This window comes from Pseudophryne corroboree, chromosome 2, assembly GCF_028390025.1.
Source record: "Pseudophryne corroboree isolate aPseCor3 chromosome 2, aPseCor3.hap2, whole genome shotgun sequence".
Taxonomy (NCBI): domain Eukaryota; kingdom Metazoa; phylum Chordata; class Amphibia; order Anura; family Myobatrachidae; genus Pseudophryne; species Pseudophryne corroboree.
The window spans coordinates 1,002,299,123-1,002,313,674 of NC_086445.1; the positions used below are offsets into that span (position 1 = coordinate 1,002,299,123).

Genomic DNA, 14,552 nt, shown 5'->3' on the forward strand with positions numbered 1-14,552 from the left:
AACAGGACATGCTGGCCACTACCCGATGTTTCAGTTTAACTGCAAACTTTTCTCAGGGACAAATACATAGATTGTATTTGTAAATGTCTAACCTTAAATACCCACTGAAATTACCCTTGATGATGTCATGGTTGTGTGATGGATAATGCCGTTTGAGATGATTAGCATTAGGGTAATTTCAGTGGGTATTTAAGGTCAGTAAAGGTTTAAGGTTTTTCTATGTGCTTGTCTCTGAGGAAAGATTGTTCATAAATTGAAATGATGGACAGTGGCCAGCCTGTCCTGTTGATTTCCAGAGTGAGGCCCTGGAGTGCTGCCAGCGGTTTAGAATATATATATATATATATATATATATATACATATATAAAATAAGAAATAGTGAAATATATACTGTATATAGTGAACACTGTCTAATGCTAAATGAGAGCAGTGTTGATATAGATATTTGAAAGTTTGACTGCAGGTCTCAAGAATATCAAAATAGGCTTGTGTTGGTAATGTTTAATAAAATTCTCCATTTAATCACTTTTTATATTTATCTACTCTCGATTTGCCTGTTGGAAGTGATTTCAGGAAGCCAGTTGAACAACAATCTTGTAAGCTGAAACATTCAGGAGCTGCGGAGCCTTTCCGGTACATTCCGTTGTAAGTTAGTTTGCGTGTACCCATCACCTGACACAGTAACGGAGTACAGAATTCCCTTTAGTGTCTTTTTGTTTTGTAGCTCCATCCTGATTACTTGGCAGAACCTGTCCCGACAAATGTTAGCTTTGGGAAAAAGAAATAGACTGGGGGGGTGGAAAATAAATAAATAGCCACCGCTTTTCAGATGCACAAAAAATAAACAAGTGTCACAGTAAGATATATACATATATACACTGTGCACAAGGTGCTTTTTCAACATTTCATGGCAGATAATAAAGCACTATTTCTCTGCAGAGTTGTTATACTACTTTATTTTTATTTTTTTTCTAAATGTAAAAAAACAAAAAAACATTGTTGGGTTACCAGCAGTACAGTTATTACTTCAGGGTCATAACAATTTTATTAAAGCATTTTAAGGCTAAAGGCAGAGCTTTATCAAACCTTGGAGAGATACATTGATAAATTGCATGGTGATAAAGTACCAGCCAATCAGCTCCTAACTGCCAAGACAGTTAGGAGCTGGTTGACTGGTACTTTATCACCATGCTATTTATAATTTTTGAAAGGCTTAGTACATCTGGCCCTATGGGGGACATGTACGAAGCAGTGATAAATGTGGAGAAGTGAGCCAGTGGAGAAGTTGCCCACGACAACCAATCAGCATTGACGTAACATTTATAATTTGCATACTATAAAAGTATACAGAGCAGCTGATTGGTTGCCGTGGGCAACTTCTCCACTGGCTCACTTCACCACTTTTATAACTGCTTAGTACATGTCCCCCAATGTTTGAAAAATGACAGTTAGGAGCTAATTTGTTGGCATACCTCCCAACAGTCCTGAATTCAGCGGGACAGTCATGCTATTTGGACACTGTCCCGCTGTCTCTCTTGTGCGTGCTGTATCTGCTTGGAAAATGCTGGGCACAACCCCACAATGCCAAAAGTCAGGGATATGCCACAAAACCATACCCTCCCATCCAAGGCCACATTCCCATCCAGTCAAGGCCATACCCCCTTTTTTTGGGTACTCGAGTGTCCCACTTTTCTTTCGTTAGTTGTTGGAGGGGTTGGGTATAAGTGACGGCGGTCAGGAGACCGCTGGTCAGCATACCTCCGCCGGTCAAATAACTACATCCCGTTGGGAGGTATAGGTTGGTACTTTATCTCTCTCCACTTTATCTTTCTCCAAGCTTTCACCAATATGTCCTTTAATTTGTTACTGTACAGTAATTACTGGGAATTGGGGAGGCATGCCCCATAGCAAAATTTAGGCGGGAATTCAGCATTGCTGCTGTAGCAACACAAGGGCCTAGATTTATCAAGCCTTGGCGAGTGATAAATAGCACTGTGATAACGCACCAACCAATCAAATCCTGACTGTCATTTTTCAAACACAGTCTGTAACATGGCCGTTAGGAGCTGGTTGGCTTGGTACTTTATCACCGTGCAATGTATCACTCTCCAAGGCTTGATAAATCTGGGCCAAAAATAAAAGAGAAGAAGCCTGTCCTTAGAATGCCTTTGTGGCACTTACCCTCACACAGTGCTTCTTGGGGAGTGCTTCAGGTGCCTTGGGAATGTGGGGGCCTCAGAAGAGCCCCCATTCTCTCAGGGCCTCATAGCATGCACTCATCCTGCAGTCACGGCACTTATATCAATGCTTAAGGTCATAAATTAATTTTTTGACAGATGGGGAAGTTTAGAAACCATCATCAAACTTTGTTACTGTACATGTACATGAATTCTGATGCACAGGGAAGAGTACAGGGAAGGCGCACTGACGCAAAGGAGCCAGTGAGATTCTGTAATTTTTGAAATAAAGTTTAGAAACGGAAAGCAAAGATATTACTAGTTGCTGAGGGTTACATCATCATTTACCCTTGCACCTGTTCGCCTGTTTTCAAAAAAGGTCTCACACTTTTTTATAAAGACACATGGAATATATTTACTGGCATAGAACAGAAAAGTGTAAACAGTAATGAGACATTAGCAGAACTTGTAACAGACTGATCAAGTTGATTGCTGGTTGGTTGCTATGGGTTACTGTGCAGCTGTGTTGCTAAATAACTCCCACTCATCATCAAAGTTTCAGAATCTGGTCAACATAAATAAGATTTTGGTGTAGATTTACTAAAACGGAAAAGTGGAGGTGTTCCCCATTGCAACCAATCAGATCCCAAGTATTTTCTAGAATTAATTAGAGGAGCGATAGAATCTGATTGGTAGCCAAGGGCAACATCTCCAATTTTCCTTTACAAAAGTTTAATAAATCTAACCCAACCTCTGCATACCTTCCCATATAGTAGACCCAACCAAGATGAAACTAGTATTCTCTAAACAATAGCAAAAATATTTAAGGTGCACATTTTCCCATAAGCATCTGATTTATACCCACTGAACCAGTCTAAAGCCTTGATGACCATATATATTGGTAGATGCTCAATTAGCTTAGTGATATCATTCAGGTGCTCGAAAGGGAGGGGTATTTCTAAGCAAGAAAAAAAGGCATTTGTTTCCCCCAGCACCCTGAATGATAACCGTAACCAGATATAAATTCCACATAATAATAGAATTCAGAGATCTTTGTTACACATATTTGCGCAAATTTAGCTTTCTACAAAGATTAAGTATAATGTGCGGCCCCATTAAAGGTTAAAGGGCCACCGAGTTTGGCCCAAGCCACAAGTGTATCACTGGACTAACTTCTTGCTTGACTAAATATATCATATCAGATTACATACAGTAAGTATGAGTTTCGGGATCTCTTAGAAGCTAGTTCGCCATGATAGCACATTTCCTGATATGGTTCTATTAACCTAGTCAAGTACCCGAGATCAATAGAACATGAATGAACATATTGCCAGGGTAACTTACCAAACATCCACTGCTAGAACTCTGGGGTCTATGTACTAAGCTATGGATCGAGAGAAAGTGGACGGAGATAAAGTGCCAGCCAATCAGCTCCTTAAGGTGCATACACACTGGCCGATATATCGGCCGTTCTATGGAACGGATGATATATCGCAGGTCCGTCGGTCAGTGTGTACGAATGATATGTCTGTGTACGTCGTCGTTCACACACATATCGCGTCAGCCCTGCCGCACAGCCAATGACCGATATATCTATCGATATACTGGTGCATCATGTACCAGCGGTCAGCCAACCGCCCGTACACATGCTGCAGCAGCCGGCGGTGATTGACAGCTGAACTGGGCATACGCATGTAAATGCCCGCCCAGTCCCAATGGATCGGGCAGTGTGTATGCTCAGTCGGGCAGTGTGTACCCAGCATAACTGCCAGGCCACAGGCTGTGTTTGAAACATGACAGTTAGGAACTGATTGGCTGGTACATTATCTCCGTCCACTTTATCTCACCCTAAGGCTTAGTACATGGATGCCTTTGTCCTTCTGGATTTATTTAATGTCAGCCATAAAAAACACTAATCACAATAATAATTAGTATGTCAAAGTCAATGTACGGGAATCTTTCCGATAATTTTGGAATGAATTAAAGGAACATCCAAGTATCAACATATTTGCACAAATACTGTTGGTTTGGGGAACTGAATTATGGGAAATAAACATTTCATACTTTGGAAGGAAGAAAATGGCACTCAAAAACTAGGCCATGGGGGAATCTAGTATAGGCCTCATCCATAAATAAATAAATAAATAAACAAATAAATAAATAGTTTAAATACGGCTAAGTTAGAAGCACTCCCAGACCTCTATGCAAGGATCAGACAAATACGAATTGAACCTAGTCTCATATTAAAGCACAAGGACAGGGGGGCAATCTCATGGGGTGGATTATTTCGTTTACCCCCTGGAGTTTATATTCTGTTCACTAACTACAAAGGCAGCACCGACAGCACCAACGCATTCCGTTAACCCATTAAATTTTTATAACAGGCGTTAAAGGTAGAAATAACATTTGGTTTCCCTGCAGACAGCAGATTTGGGTTTATTATGGCACATTATCCAAACCTTTTGATGGGTTGACCATAACATTTAAGAAATACTATCTCTGTCTTAGATATCTTATAGCGCTGATTCCACACAAGGCGCCGTAGTATGTCGTATATTTGGTAGCCATGACTGTTATAATCATGACACGGACAAGAATATGCAAAATGAACCATTATAATGGTCATAAGACAGATTTGCTAGCTAGGTTTATTTTATGATATATTATGCTTAATCCTGTTCTGATTCTATTTTTAAATTTTATTGGTATTGGTAAGATTTTATTTTATTTATTTATTCATTTATTTATTTATTTTGGGGGGGGGGTTTAGGAGAGGAGGACATAAACAATTGTACTTCATGGGAGATGTTTTAAAACATATATTAATTAATCCAGGCGACAAATCAAAACAGGAACAGTAAATTATCTAAGTACATTCCTTGTTGACCTATAAGAAATGATTGTCATTATTTTGCTTTTTTTTATTACTAAATTAATATGTAATCAAGCACAAATTATTCTTCCCATATTCACTTTGCCGTTCCAAAACCCACTCTCCCTTTATAGGGTATTATTTGATCAACTAGCTCCGTAATTTAATTTTTTTTAATACTATGAAGCATTTCATTCTGGGGAGACTTAATTTCTATTTTAGTTTTTTTTTATGAATTTCATAATAAATTAGCAATATACAATTATTATCTGCAGGTATCCAAATTATTTGTTCTGCAGTAATAAACGGTGTAATTTATTGATCTGATCTAATTACTTTTGCACCCATATTTCTATATATGTTTTAGTTATTGTTAAATAAAAAGTATTGTATCGTATTGCACCACTGATTTGAAGTTACTAATTTAAAAGGAAATATCTATAAATATTATCAGTATCACTTTAAATTGGGATGACTGAATACACTATGCGCCTTCATAAGGAGATAAATTGACAACATTTACTGTTCAGACTTTTAAGAACAGCTGTAAAATGTTTTAATATGAAAGAGGTCATGTTTACCTTATGTACTTTTGATTTAAATTTCATAAATCAGACACAATGTGAGAGTTTTAATGTCTGAATAACCGTTTCCTTGTTTCAATTAAGGCATTTTTCTTTTACTTGTGAAGCCAAGATCAGCATTCTTGATTTCTCTGTGGTTTTCTTACAATGTTTACATCAAATGCCTTTAACTAGAAAAATAATGATGAACTGTCATAAAAAGGTAAATAAACAAAAATAAAGAGTGTTACAAATACAACAGTGAACATTGCAGAACCATAAAAAATAAACCTTATAATTTTCCTTATAATTTTCCAAATATTTTGCTATGCTACTACAATTTTATGCCATTTCAAAAACTGAATTAATTAACATAATTACCTTGAATTTCTAAAATAGTTAATAAGACCAAAGGACTTAAGTTTCTGAGTACTACTTTCTCTCAAATGCAATAATTTTAGTGTAAATTTAGAAGTCTTTTGCTTACTTAAATTTATTTGAGCAGAATACAAAAAAATAAAATTGAATATTATCTTACAAATCAATGTAGATTATTTTCCTTCCAAATATGCAACATTATACACTCTAACATTAATATGCTATAAATTATTTTAAAAAATCTTATAAATGGAAATAAAAATCTATTGAAGAATCTAGAAAGTGGAAAGTCATTTACAAAAATTGAAATTATACTTATCAAGGACTAAAGTGTTTCAGAAGCAATTTCACATTGGATTCTCATATTTAATAAAGCAGCAAAGATGTCAGACTATTGTGTCATTCACACCATGTGATTATTGGTGTGTGTTTTTGCTATAATGTCTATTGAAACCAAAGACAGAGTCTATTTTTATGTACTAAAAAAAAAAACTCTTAAAAAAAATTGTTCAAGGAAATTGTTTCATTTACTTTATAGGTTTAATACTTGTTTATTTCAGAGTTCCTTTCAAAATGTATTACTTCTTTTTTAAAGGTTTATCTCAGCATGTGAGATTTATCTCAGCATGGTAAATATATGATGACCAGGATCTACTAGAATGACAAAATTGAATACGATGACTGATCCTGATTTGTACCCACAACACCCCAAATCACTGATGCCACAAAGCCACCATTTGGCAGATATGCAAAGTTGCAACTACGGCAACTATGGGTTGCGTCCAGCATAAATCACATATTATTACGCACTTTTTTTTAAAAACTATTTTGTTTGTGAGATACACAACAGTTTTTAGGCCTCATTAAAAAAAAAAACACCCCTCTTATAAAGCAGACAGATCTCTCTATCATATGTATGGGGGGAAAAAATTGCAAACACGCACACAAAAAATATAATATAGGGGGTAATTCAGACCTGATCGCTAGGCTGCGTTTTCGCACAGCGGGCAATCAGGTGTAAACTGCGCATGCGTATGCACCCCAATGCGCAGACGCATCGCACAGGTACAAAGCGGATCGCCGCTCAGCGATGGGTTTGTGCGAAGAATCCATTCTCATGGGCATTCACAAGGAGATTGACAGGAAGAAGGAGATTGTGGGTGGCAACTGACCATTTTCAGGGAGTGGTTGGAAAAAGCAGGCATATCCAAGCATTTGTAGGGTTCCTGACGTCAATTCCGGTCCCGGACAGGCTGATGTGATCGCAGCGGCTGAGTAAGTCCTGGGCTGCGCAATATTTGTTTGTACGGCTCTGCTACACATGCGTTCGCACACTTGCACAGCTAAAATACACTCCCCCTGTAGGCAGCGACTATCTGATCGCAGCAGTGCAAAAATCGCTTGCTAGCGATCAGGTCTGAATTACCCCCATAGTGCATGCATGAGCAATGAAGTAGGCGCCTCTCAGACTCAGGGCAAAATGTAAAAGGCCAGGATTTGCGGGAGCAGGTGCAATTCTGGTGAGATAGATTTATAGCGACAAATAGGTTAAAGGGAAACCAACCTGGTGACTATCTCGCCGGAATCACGTTGACTCTTTAAAATCGCTGTCTATTAAGTTTGAACCTCAGAGGTGAAATTCTAACCAGCCAATCAAAAGTGGTTTGCTTGTGCTAACATTGTCATCATAAATGTACTCCTGCCCTCGACAACCTGCAAATTGTATGGCTTTCTCTAATGTGTAAGTATATTTCTGTGCAGGTTTGCATGTGTTTGCAATTGTGCAAATACTCAGTATAGTTAACCAATTCCCCATCCCACCTCTGTAGGTGCAAGCAGTGCTGTTGAGAGAGAGGGGGAGGGGGTACAGATTACCTGGGCCTAGGCATGCCATGGAGCCCTGCACAGAGCAAACCAATAGCCATTTTGTTGGTGGGATCATTTTTTTTTCTTTATTATAAATCAGTGGGCAGGCGTGCAAGCGGTTGGTCGGACTGCCAGGAGGGGGGATGTATGTGTGTGTCACCTGGTTGTTTTTATCCCTTGACATGGATTTCCCTCACACTTCCAGCACCGCTGCTAGGATCTCGCGAGGTGGTATCATCTCGCAAGTCAATCTCTGCAGCCGGCTCTGGTTGGCCTCTTCAGAATCAGCAAGCTCCGGGATATGGGCAGGGACTGGGAGGGGCAGGCATGCAGCTGGCTGGGCGTGGCCCATGGATTTAAGAAGTGGTGCAGCTCAGCTCAGCTGTAAGAATCAGCAGCAGGGCCGTCACCTCGTCGGGAGCTAGTTTGTTAGGCTGCGACACTGTGAGTTGAGAACTGTGAGTGACAGACAGCACTGTGGCTTATAAATTCTATATAAATACTCTATAATACATGCATCCATATATTACCACTAGTCTTAGTATTTTTATATATATATATATATATATATATATATATGGAAAACGAGGGTGGTCAGTGCGCTACTTTCCCTTTATCTATGGTAAGTATATAATAGTAGGTCTTTCTTGTAGTCTGTCGACTTTAGCACACGGACTCCACAGGTGAACCTATGGGTGGCAGCTCAGTCCTTCGAAGGGCCACTAGGTTTTTGTGGAATTGGAATCTAGAAAAACAAAATGGAGGACAAGCGCCTAATGGTGCAGTATTTTTACACTTGATTTTGTAATGCGACAACACTCATATAGATATTCTGCTTACCAGATAAGGGGTTTTCTATCATGCACATCAAGTACTGTTGTTTTCGATCTTCAATCTGTTGCTCACAGCATATATGGTCTACAAGTAAACATAAAAACACCTCTCATGGTGCAATATTGTTGGTTCAGAACTATAGTCACCTCTATAGGTAATATGCGTACTGGAAGGCTGAAGTATAACAGCAAATCACAGGGACATTGGCGTATCTATAGTGGGTGCAGTGTGTGCGAGGCACACGGGCCCCCAGGATCCTGGGGGGCCCACCCCGCACACACTGCACCCATTTGTTTAATACATACCTCTCTGGAGTCCCCCGTCGGAGCCATCCCTTCTCAGCAGCGTAATAGTGTTTGAACACTAGGGGGAACAAACTCTATTGCGCTTGCTGAAAACTCCGGAAAGATGGCACGGCGGCCATTTTTCCGGAGTTTGGCGCATGCGCATTAGCAAAATCTTCGGGAAAATGGCCGCTGCGCCATGTTCCCGGAGGTTTGCGCATGCGCAATAGGGTCTGTTCTCAGACTGTATTGCGCTGTGTAGAGGGATGGCACCGCCGGGGGACCCAGGAGAGGTAATTATTAAAATACCTGTTCATCAGTCAGAGAGGAGGGGGCCCCTGAAGCAGAAGGCTGTACATGGGCCTCCTCCTCTCTTAAAACGCCCCTGATCAGGGGGTCTTTATCCTCCAATGTTCAAAGTGCAATGGAATAGTACAAAATGCTGAGGAGAGGAATGCATTACTAATAAAGTCTGGAAGTCTGCAGCAGATTGTCAGTCTCACTGTACATTTAATTATGCTAAATTGTTCTGCAGGAAGAGCCACATTGTGTGACAGGACCTGGTGGAGCAGGAAAACTGATGAACATGGGTGCTTGATTTGCTTCTATAAAAACTACACCAAGATTTGCACTACTGCCATTCACTGTAGGTGATCATGACATGACACAACTCTGTCCCCTTCTTTTGTTGGCTGTGGGCTTTAGTATAAACAACACAGTGTTATGATTCTGTTGGTGCATGCAGTGCCAGATTAAGGTCCATATGGGCCTGGAGCTGAAATTTAAGAAGGGCCTATTTTATGCCACGGCAGGGGATGTGAAAACACCATGGGTGTGTGACTAGTAATGTTAGGGGTGTGGTTGATGTTGTGAGGGTGTGGTCTGCACAGGAGGTGTGACTAGCAACTACCTTGAAAAACCTCAGTCTCCCTCACTTCTTCAATTATATCAACAGTGTAATGTGACAATCTAAAAATGACCAAGGAAAACATCTCTTGTTAACGTGACTGTAATATAGAAAATGGTGCGCTTAGTGATGACATAAATATGAAATCTCTCAACGAAAGAAGTTACAGGTCGCTCAGCGATGTCATGAATGTGAAATCTTTCTATATGTAAAAAAAAAGTTTACTTTTGTAATAAGTAGTTATACTGAGAAGGAATGGTGGGGTTGGATGGAGGGTGTCGCCTGGACAAGAGCAGAACAGGGAAAACTGAGGTGACCCAGCATATAGTGAGATAGATAGATAGATAGATAGATAGATAGATAGATAGATAGATAGATAGATAGATAGATAGATAGATAGATAGATAGATTAGATTCAAACCCAAATTGCTAATATCCAATACATAGCTACAGTATAATGTATTAGGGGCTCCTGACTGAGGAATGGCATAAGACACACGGAGACGCACCATCTTATGGACATGTTATAGGAGTGTCACTGCAGTTGTAGCGAAATCAGATGATTAATCGCTAACATTGGAGGCAGTAGTCTGTCAGAGATCTGCACATAGCATGGGGCAGGTGCAGGTTTTGACGTTTGTGTTTTAAGATCAGCATAAAGTCGCGCACACTACAGCGGCAAAAGATGCACACACAGATGTGCCTGAGTTTGACTCAGAATCAGGCCCAATTTTTGGGTTATTATATATGTTTTAATGGGGTTGGTATCAGGATCCCGATGGTTGGCAAGCTGGCTGTCAAAATACCGACATAGGCATCCCGATGTTGAAAATACCGACATGAACTATTTAACTAAGCTTACCCCCTAACCCTAACCCACCTTTCCCGTACCCTAAACCTAAACACCCCATCACCACCGCAGCCTAACCCTAACCATCCCCGGGGGTGCCTAACCCTAGCCCCCCCTCCCCGCAGCCTGACCCTAACCTCAAATCCCCCCCCTCGCAGACTAAACCTAACTACCCACCTCCCATCCCCCCACCGCTGCTTATCTCTGGTGGTCTCTGTAATCATTGTTCGGGATTCCGACGCCGGGTAGTGATCAATGTCGGGATCCCGGCTCCAGCACTCTGAGTAATGTCGGGATTCTGGCGTCTGTATTTCGAATGCCGGGATTCCGACCACAGGGATCCTGACCAGATCCCGTTTTAATGGTGCTAAAATGTATAATGCAAAATGAGAGGACTATCTGTATATTATATTCTGGTGCTACACACACAAACTATTTTTTGGGGGACAGGGGAGCGGGCTTTGATTTTTATTGAAGTGGACTGGCAATACACAAATAAGGGCCCACAAACAATATATAAAACACTACAGGCAGCACACTCGGTTTGCTCCCTCCCCCAATCAGTGTTTAGTATACACAAATGTTTTCTTTATCCAGCCCTTACATGTACTGTGGGGTGCTAAGGTCTCAGCAGCCATACGCTGGCAGTGGCTAGATATGGGGTGATAGAGATTGGCCGCAGTCACAGGCACGCAGTGATTGGCTGTACATAGAGCGCATCTCCCGAGACCCTCGTTTTATAAAAGCGAGTTCTTGATCCTAATTTCTGTTTAAAATACATGCTTATATAACTACATATATATATGAATTGTTATTTAAAGCAAGATTTACTCCTCCTGCAGTCTCATCAGTAAGGGTGGAAGGCTACCTGTAATGTCACCGCATCAAACGGTGAACACATGCAGACGGTTTTCCACTAACAGGGCACCGATACATGAACGATATAACCACTTTTCAATTTTATATCACCTTGAGAAATCGCCGAACAGTTATGGGAAAACTGGACTTCATATTTATACCACTGAGCTAGTCATCATTCTTAAGACACATTGGCACCGCCAGAAAAATACAAATAAAAATACTGGCCCCTACAGGTAAAATAAAACACACTGGACCCCAAAGGGGCGGAAAAAAAATTAATGGCCTCAGTAGGAAAAACACATTGGCCCCACACTCCCACCCCTCGCGGCCTGCGCTGTATCACACTCACACACTCCTTCCCCCCTGCACTCTATAACACTCACACACTCCCGCCCCCTGCACTCCATTACACTCACACACTCCCGCCCCCAGCGCTGTATCACACTCACACACTCCCTGCCCCCTGCACTCTATTACAATCACACATTCCCGCCCCCCACGCTGTATCACACTCACACACTCCCGCCCCTACACTCTATTACACTCATACACTCATAGAAACATAGAATTTGAAGGCAGATAAGAATCACTTGGCCCATCTAGTCTGCCCCTTAAACTCCTGCCCCTGCACTCTATTACACTCATACACTCCCGCCCCTCCACTCTATTACACTCCCACCCCCCACGCTGTATCACATTCCCACCCTGCACTCTAATACACCCACACACTCCCACCCCTGCACTCTATTACACTCACACTCCCGCCCCCCATGCTGTATCACACTCCCACCCCCGCACTCTACTACACTCACACACTCCCACCCCCTGCACTCTATTACACTCACACACTCCCGCCCCGCGCTGTATCACACTCGCACACTCTCTGCCCCCCGCACTCTATTACACTCATACTCCCGCACCTGCACTCTATTACACTCACACACTCCCGCACCTTGCACTCTACTACACTCACACACTCCCACCCCCCGCACTCTAATACACCCACACACTCCCACCCCTGCACTCTATTACACTCACACTCCCGCCCCCCATGCTGTATCACACTCCCACCCCTGCACTCTACTACACTCACACACTCCCACCCCCTGCACTCTATTACACTCACACACTCCCGCCCCGCGCTGTATCACACTCGCACACTCTCTGCCCCCCGCACTCTATTACACTCACACACTCCCGCACCTTGCACTCTATTACACTCACACACTCCCGCCCCCTGTGCTGTATAACACTCACACATTCCCTGCCACCTGCACTCTATTACACTCACACACTCCCGCCCCCAGCGCGGTATCATACTCCCACACTCTCTGCCCCCCCACTCTATTACACTCACTCACTCCCGCCCCTGCACTCTATTACACTCACACACTCCCGCCCCCCGCGCTGTATCACTCACACACTCTCTGCCTCCTGCACTCTATTACACTCACTTACTCCTGCCCCCGCACTCTATTACAGTCACACATTCCCGTCCCCCGCACTCTATTATACTCACATACTCCTGCCCCCGCACTCTATTAGTCACATGCTCCTGTCCCCTGCATTCTATTATATTCACATACTCCTGCCCCTGCACTCTATTAGTCACACGCTCCTGTCCCCTGCACTCTATTATACTCACATACTCCTGCCCCCGCACTCTATTAGTCACACGCTCCTGTCCCCTGCACTCTATTATGCTCACATACTCCTGCCCCCGCACTCTATTACACTCACACACTCCCGCCCCCTGCGCTGTATCACTCACACACTCCCACCCCTGCACTCTATTACACTCACACACTCCTGTCCCCAGTGCTGTATCACACTAACACATTCCTTGTCCCCGCAATCTATTACACTCACACTCCCTCTCTCACCCTTGCGCTATATTACGCTCACACACTCCCGCTCCCCGCACTCTATTACAGTCACTCACTCCCGCCCCCCGCGCTGTATCACACTCACACATTCCCTGCTCCCGCACTTTATTACACTCACACACTCTTACCCTTGCGCTATATTACACTCACACACTCCCTGCACCTGCACTCTCTCACACCTTGCGCTATATTACGCTCACACACTCCCGCTCCCCGCGCTGTATCACACACATTCCCTGCTCCCGCACTTTATTACACTCACACACTCTTACCCTTGCGCTATATTACACTCACACACTCCCTACACCTGCACTCTCTCACCCTTGCGCTATATTACGCTCACACACTCCCGCTCCCCGCGCTGTATCACACACACTCCCTGCTCCCGCACTTTATTACACTCACACACTCTTACCCTTGCGCTATATTACACTCACACACTCCCTGCACCTGCACTCTCTCACCCTTGCTATATTAAATCCTACTCCCTGCAGAACCTCACATACAAGACACACACACATATAGAAGTTCACATGGAAATCACAGTCACAGAAGCTCACACACACACAATTCCCCCCCCCCCCCCCCCCCCTCACTCTTACCTTACACACTACAGCAGAGTTTACTATCACTGGCTGCCCTGCATGTGCATCAGCTTCAACTCTCCCTCTCACAGCACAGCAGCAGCCATGTGAGCAGCAGGCAGCCTGAGACAGTCCTGTGTAGCTCCGCCCCCCTGGACTCCGTGTAGCCACGCCCCCTGTCGAGTTTCCAGATCCTCTGCCGAAGTGTGGCTGTGTACTGCTGGCGTTTTGAGCCGTTCGGCCAGCAGTAGCAGACGCAGTCAGTCCAACTACTACTACTATCAATAATACATCTACGCGCAGTTGGGAGCGGTGCTTCAGACTGTCACTTGCAAGCTGCTGTAGCAGGGGAAAAAATTTCCTTGCTGCAGCAGCACAGCAGATGCTGTGGGCCTATTGTGATGGGGGGGGCCTGGAGCTGCAGCTCCATCCGCCCCATTGTTAATCCGGCCCTGGGTGCATGTATTCCCTCTGTTCAGAATCTATATGA

General features: G+C 43.0%; 1 long non-coding RNA gene across 2 annotated transcripts; it reads right to left on the reverse strand.

Annotated features, from left to right (window-relative positions):
- Window positions 1-559: 559 nt before the first annotated feature.
- On the reverse strand, window positions 560-14,186 carry LOC134987730 (uncharacterized). 2 transcript variants are annotated; one of them, XR_010193318.1, is made up of 4 exons: window positions 14,081-14,186; window positions 8,697-8,774; window positions 5,631-5,803; window positions 560-788 (listed from the first exon to the last, which is right to left on the reverse strand). It is a non-coding gene; the product is annotated as an uncharacterized LOC134987730 (long non-coding RNA). The 2 variants fall into 2 exon arrangements; XR_010193313.1 differs by having other exon boundaries at window positions 5,631-5,822.
- Between the last annotated feature and the right edge of the window lie 366 nt (window positions 14,187-14,552).